The sequence below is a fragment of the Pseudorasbora parva genome, chromosome 9 (genome assembly GCF_024679245.1).
Source record: "Pseudorasbora parva isolate DD20220531a chromosome 9, ASM2467924v1, whole genome shotgun sequence".
Lineage (NCBI taxonomy): Eukaryota > Metazoa > Chordata > Actinopteri > Cypriniformes > Gobionidae > Pseudorasbora > Pseudorasbora parva.
This window is the reverse complement of record NC_090180.1, coordinates 48,141,518-48,148,469: the sequence shown is the minus strand read 5'-3', so window position 1 is coordinate 48,148,469 and position 6,952 is coordinate 48,141,518. Positions and strand designations below refer to the sequence as shown.

The window sequence follows — 6,952 nt, the reverse complement described above, 5'->3', positions numbered from 1 at the left end:
GAGCGGGAGGATTTTACCATGAGCCTTTGTGTTCTGCGAACCGGACGGAAATTTGATTAGTAACCTCGGGAACATGACAAAGAGGTCACAATAGTCCTCATAATCAGATATGATGGCTAAACGTGCATCATAGATAAGACGCGTGCATGGTGGCTCATAACAAGCCCATTAGAGTCCCATCTCATTTTTACATATTTTCCTGGCATATGGGTATAAGGAAGGCCACAGTTTGGGATTAATTTAGTAGGAATATACAATGTTTGAATGCTTGTTTTTGTTTTGCAGCTCATTTTGCTTGAGCAAACCAAAGGTCATATGCGTCACAAATATATAAAAGCTTTAAACTAGTGTTTCTCTAACCAAAATTGGGTTGCAAGGCCGTTTTGAGTGTGTGCTCAAAGAAATAACAGCAACTACTCTAAATGTTTTTCGAAATGAGTCCAAGATGGCATCAGTGTCTGTGCCCTCAGCGTTTAAATACATCGTTTATTTCATTTCATGATCGAGTTGTACAACACTTTGGTCAGTGTACGCTTAATTTAAACGTGCTTTATAAATAAAATGTACTTTACTTTACTTCTGATTCGAGACTTTTATTTTGAAAGACGCCGTTGACTTCTGTCCAGTGCCTGAGAAAAACGCGTTGTGCTGAGTCTATATTCGCGGCCAGACCATTATATGTCATCAGGCTATATGTCGGTGTCATTATTCTAACTTTACTTTCGTAAATCAATAGGAAATACCAAGTTTCTCACCTCAGAAAAGTGAACTTTCTTGTCCTGTCAGCCATTACCGAGCGGTCTCATCAATTGCGCGCGAAAATCAAATTCGCGGAGGCGCGCACTGTGTTTAAAGAAATTACTACAATGCAACGAATCATGAAGTTACCAAAATACCAATAAGGAACATCGTGTGTTAGCTGGAAATGATTTGTATGCAGGTATGGTGTTCATTCTGTTCACCAGGAGATATGTTTTATTAACAGTTCATGTTTGTATTGTGTTTATTTACCAGATACTGTACTTTCCGCTTTTACTTTGTGCTGTTTTCTATATTTTTGATATATGGTGGCTCATACCACTAACATTATATTGTATTATTATAAATAGGTAGAATTAATGGGGGTAGGATATAAATTGTTTACCTTTTGTTGGTGATTTACAACAAATATACAATAAATTAGCTTGGTTGCAGCTCCTACAAATTTGGGGTCACGGCTTAAAATGTGTGATGTGTTTATCATTTTATTTATTAGAGCAACAGCAAGGTCACATGGTTTTTTGTGGTTAATGAAATCCTACATTATAATCTATAATTTAGTTTAAATGTTGTGATTTTGGCCTTGGTTTGGTAGAAATATTACATGAAATCTGTGATGTATGTCATCAAAACGAACTTTCCTGTCAGTTAACTAACTTATTGCGAGCGAAAATCAAATTCGGATGGGCGTGCTGTACAAAAATCAAGTGAAATTACCATAATAAAGCGTCGTAGTTACGTTGTCAATTATTAAATCATGAAATTATCAAATAGTACCAATAACTGGTGTATTGTGCGCTAGCGGGAAGTATTTGTGTGTGTTCATCAGGAGCAGTTTATGTTTTATTAACAGTTAATGGTAGATGCTATTGTGTATTTACCACGCTAACTGCACTTTCCATAACCTTAACCCAAAATACCACCTTTTCACTTTGTTTTTGATGACTACATGGTGGCTCGTACCAACTTACTAACTTTATATTGTATTTCTATGAATAACTAGTATGGAGGATATGTCAGTGATATTCTTAAAATGTATGTGTATGTCAAGAAAAGTTACTTGTGTGTCAACCATTTTTGAGAAACAAATTTGAGTTCCTAAATATTTTGGGTCACGGCTTAATAACCATGGAGCAATGTGTATCCTGTGGCCAATGGGTTTTATGCTTTTTGTTGTTGTATTTTGCTTGATTTGATGGAAGTATTACACAAAATCTGTGATATTTTTCTCATTTTTACCTTATTATGCCAGGGTTTTTTATGGTTAATGAAAGCATACGTTACGTCATAATCTCTCCCTTAAATGTTGTGTTTTTTGGCCTTGATTTGGTAGGAATATGAAATCTGTGATGTTCGCCTTCATCTTGCACGAGCAGGTTAAAGTTCATGCATTTGATTTCCAGGTAACATTATAAAAGTATTTAAGCAGCTATCTGTTACATAAGTTTTTGGCCTAATTTAGTATAAATAAAAAAATTACGTGCTATGGGAGTCAATAAATTAATTTTCTGTCGAATTTGAACCAATGAATTTGTGTAATGCAAAATAAAAATGGACTGAAAATGGCCTGTTGAATATATAATAGGTGGCATTTTCAAACATTTTGGAAGTGAAATCTAAAAGGTGAATATGAATTATTGAATTGTTAATAATGAAAATGTGTGTGAAATGTTTTGAATTGAAATATTCGACCATGTTGAATTTCAGCCCATAAAAATGCAATGCATATTTTGTCCACAAGCTTTTTTAGTTTCACACAGATTTTCCATTAATCTCTTTCCATAATGCAGTATCTGTAACGTTCGTCTTTTTGTTTTTTCGTCTTGCAGTTCATCTGACACGAGCAGGTCAAAGGTCACCCCCGTTGGATTCCCAGGTACTGCAGAAAAGCACAGCGCTCAAATGCATTGCAAATCAGCGCTAATTAAATGATTTTGTGGCTTTATGAAGGTGCGCTTGTGTCCAACGCTGAGCGATTTACACTTAAAGAGTTTAAAAGTCATGCCGGGATCGCTCCGTAATGCGATAAAGCCCCGGAATAAGAGGAAACAGCTCCGCGGACGCCAATGTGTTGACATCTGTGACGAGGCTTTTGATGACGGCGTCCGTAATCGGAATGTGCATTGAGGGGAAAAAAATAAAACAATGCACGGATCATCTGAGCTCCAGCTTGAGTCCATTATTGATGTCATCTTGATCCAATTTGATGAATTTCAGAGGGTTCGCCCAGAGAAAGGGCCCATCCGGTGCAAACCGGGGTCATTTTTCCTCAGGATTTCAGCTAACAAGTTAACAAGAGCTGCATTTATTTCAGTGCAAACATCCATCTCGATGTGCTAAGCGTATCTCTTTTAAGTTGACCTTCGTGCTGCTCTTCCCTTTGTGCGATTGCGAGCGAACGCCAAGTCTTCAGAAACTCGCTGAAGACTAAACAAGAAGCAGGTTGTACCAGAACTGGCTCGCTGATAAATCTAAAGCAAGAGCCGCAAATGCGTCTCCTGAGATGCGGAGAAACGTGATTCACTCCTGTGGATGGGTTGGGTTGCATAATAAACTGGTTGCCAATTTGTTTTCTAAATTAAAATCCGTTGGTCAACCCGAGACCCTGTCCCAATTCTTTAAATCTAATTGACTTTCTTTGGCCGTTCTCCTGGTTTAAAGCACGTGCTTTGATCCTCCCGCTCCGCTGAGGTAATGCTGATGATGCCGAGCATCGAGCCTCCGATCGGCCTTCATTGAGTCTGGCAGGACTGAACTCTCGGAGGTCAAAGGGTACATAGGTACAGATGAAGCACAGGTTACACTGCAAAAAATGCTCTTCTTACTTAGTAATTTTGTCTTTTTTCTAGTACAAATATCTAACAATTCTTAAATCAAGATGCATTTACTATACAAGTAAAACGACATGAGATATTTTTCCTTGTTTTGTTGAAAATAAAATCTAAATGAAGAGAGTTTTTGCTTGAAACAAGCAAAATTATCTGCCAACGGGGAGAGAAAAATTATCTTGTTTCTTGTTTCCGTCCCAAACAAAAATAAGATTATTTTTGTAACCCCAAGCAAAACTCACTTTATTTGGTTATTTTTTCCCAAGAAAACAAGAAAAAATATCTTTTGTCATTTTACTTATCTAGTAAATGCATCTTGATTTAATTATTTTTAGATGTTTGGACTGGAAACACTAAATAAGAAGAGCATTTTTACAGTGTAATCTCTGATATTGTGCCATAAACAGGGGCGTAGCACAAGATCTTTGGCCCTATGCATTGGCAGTCCTGATAGGCCTTCCCAAAATAAAATATGCAGCAGCATGGGCTTCGGAACCGTTGTGTGTGTGTGTGTGTGTGTGTGTGTGTGCGGGACAAGACCCACACACTTTTTACGACCAATGTTATTGGACCCACTCACTTTTTCTTGTCTCTAATTCAGCACATGTCTGTTTATACCTACCCCTAACAGAGAAACACTTATTATTAAACACATGTTAGACGCTTTATTTCCACTTTGCTAATATTTTCTAAATTTTTATTGAAAATAAACGCCTTTTCCATCTGATATGTGATGGGAAAAGGGAGTAGAGCGGATTCAAACCTCTGATTAATGTGTGTCAACTTGATGCCATGCTTCTCTTACGCCACAGTAAATAACTCAGTGATTTCTGTAAATTTGTCTGGCCCAATCAATCTTTTAGTAAACGGCGGTATACTTGTATTTCATGTAAATGGCATCTAACATTACTACAGTAAAAAAAAATTCTGAGAGAAGAACCGCCTACTTTTTATTTGCTTTCAACGGCCATAGTCAGCGGCTATTTGCACTAAGTGAAAATAGTGATATATTCTATTTACACAATATAAAAGTAGTTATTTGCAATACATGTAGGCTATGCATCTGTCAAAAAAAGTATAAATTGTGTTGCACCTCAGTATTGTTGTTCATTAACAAAGATTCAAACGGTTATGAGTCAGTGAATCGATTCATGATTCGGATCGCGTGTCAAACTGCTGAAATCACGAGACATTGGCGATCTGAATCATGAATCGATTCGCTGATTCATAACCGTTTGAATCTTTATTTGAGGATTGAACACAAACCCGGAAGAGAAGCCAATGCTGAATAAAGTCGTAGTTTTTGTTATTTTTGGACCCAAATGTATTTTGGATGCTTCAAGAGACTCTAATTAACCCACTGATGTCTCATATGGACTACTGTGATGATGTTTTTATTCCCTTTCTGGACATGGACAGTATAGTGTGCATACACTTGCATACGCTCTCGGACTAAATATTAAATATCTTAAACTGTGTGTGAAGATGAACGGAGGTCTTACAGGGTACATGGGTTCAGATGAAACCCTTTTAAAGCAAGAGTTAATCTGATATTGCGCCATAAACTCGTTCTCTATCGCGCCTCGTAAACGTAAAGCCGTGGAGAAGAGGTTCGGATTTAATGCTCAGATCTTTGTGTGTTTGACAATAAATCAAGACGTGCATATAGCATAATATAATATAATATAGTATAATATAATATAATACAATACAATATAATTTAGCCTAATATAATATAGCCTAATATAATATAGTATAATATAATATAATACAATACAATATAATATAGCCTAATATAATATAATATAGTATAATATAATATAATACAATACAATATAATTTAGCCTAATATAATATAGCCTAATATAATATAGTATAATATAATATAATACAATACAATATAATATAGCCTAATATAATATAATATAGTATAATATAATACAATACAATATAATATAGCCTAATATAATATAATATAGTATAATATAATACAATACAATACAATATAATATAGCCTAATATAATATAGCCTAATATAATATAGTATAATATAATATAATACAATACAATATAATATAGCCTAATATAATATAGTATAATATAATATAATACAATACAATATAATATAGCCTAATATAATATAATATAGTATAATATAATACAATACAATATAATATAGCCTAATATAATATAATATAGTATAATATAATACAATACAATACAATATAATATAGCCTAATATAATATAGCCTAATATAATATAGTATAATATAATATAATACAATACAATATAATATAGCCTAATATAATATAGCCTAATATAATATAATATAGTATAATATAATATAATACAATACAATATAATATAGCCTAATATAATATAGCCTAATATAATATATTATAATATAATATAATATAATATAATATAATATAATATAATATAATATAATATAATATAATATAATATAATATAGCCTAATATAATATAATATAGCCTAATGTAATATAATATAATATAATATAATATAATATAATATAATATAATATAATATAATATAGACTAATATAATATAATATATCCTAATATAATATAATATAGTATAATATCATATAATGTAATATAATATAATATAATATAATATAGCCTAATATAATATAATATAATATAATATAATATAATATAATATAATATAATATAATATAGCCTAATATAGCCTAATATAATATAATATAATATAATATAATATAATATAATATAATATAATATAATATAATATAATATAGCCTAATATAATATAATATAGCCTAATGTAATATAATATATCCTAATATAATATAATATAATATAGACTAATATAATATAATATATCCTAATATAATATAATATAATATAGCCTAATATAATATAATATAATATAATATAATATAATATAATATAATATAATATAATATAATATAATATAATATAATATAATATAATATAATATAATATAGCCTAATATAATATAATATAGCCTAATATAATATAATATAATATAATATAATATAATATAATATAATATAATATAATATAATATAATATAGCCTAATATAATAGCATAATATAATATAATATAATATAATATAATATAATATAATATAATATAATATAATATAATATAATATAATATAATATAATAGAATAGAATATAATAGAATATAATAGAATATAATATAGCCTAATATAATAGCATAATATAATATAATATAATATAATATAGCCTAATATAATAGCATAATATAATATAATATAATATAATATAATATAATATAATATAATATAATATAATATAATATAATATAATATAATTAAACAAAATTATATA

General features: G+C 30.4%; 1 protein-coding gene across 3 annotated transcripts in view; it reads left to right on the top strand.

The window, feature by feature from the left end:
- Nucleotides 1–621: 621 nt before the first annotated feature.
- The window catches only part of foxl2b (forkhead box L2b), a 47,112-nt gene continuing 40,781 nt past the window's right edge, over nucleotides 622–6,952 (top strand). For 2 of the 3 annotated variants that reach the window (XM_067452892.1, XM_067452891.1), the window contains exons 1-3: nucleotides 622–940; nucleotides 2,093–2,162; nucleotides 2,589–2,635. The gene's annotated coding sequence lies outside the window, so the exon portion shown is untranslated. Of the gene's footprint in view, nucleotides 941–2,092; nucleotides 2,163–2,588; nucleotides 2,636–2,709; nucleotides 3,439–6,952 lie in introns of those variants that run through there. The other variant, XR_010907661.1, reaches the window with a different exon arrangement.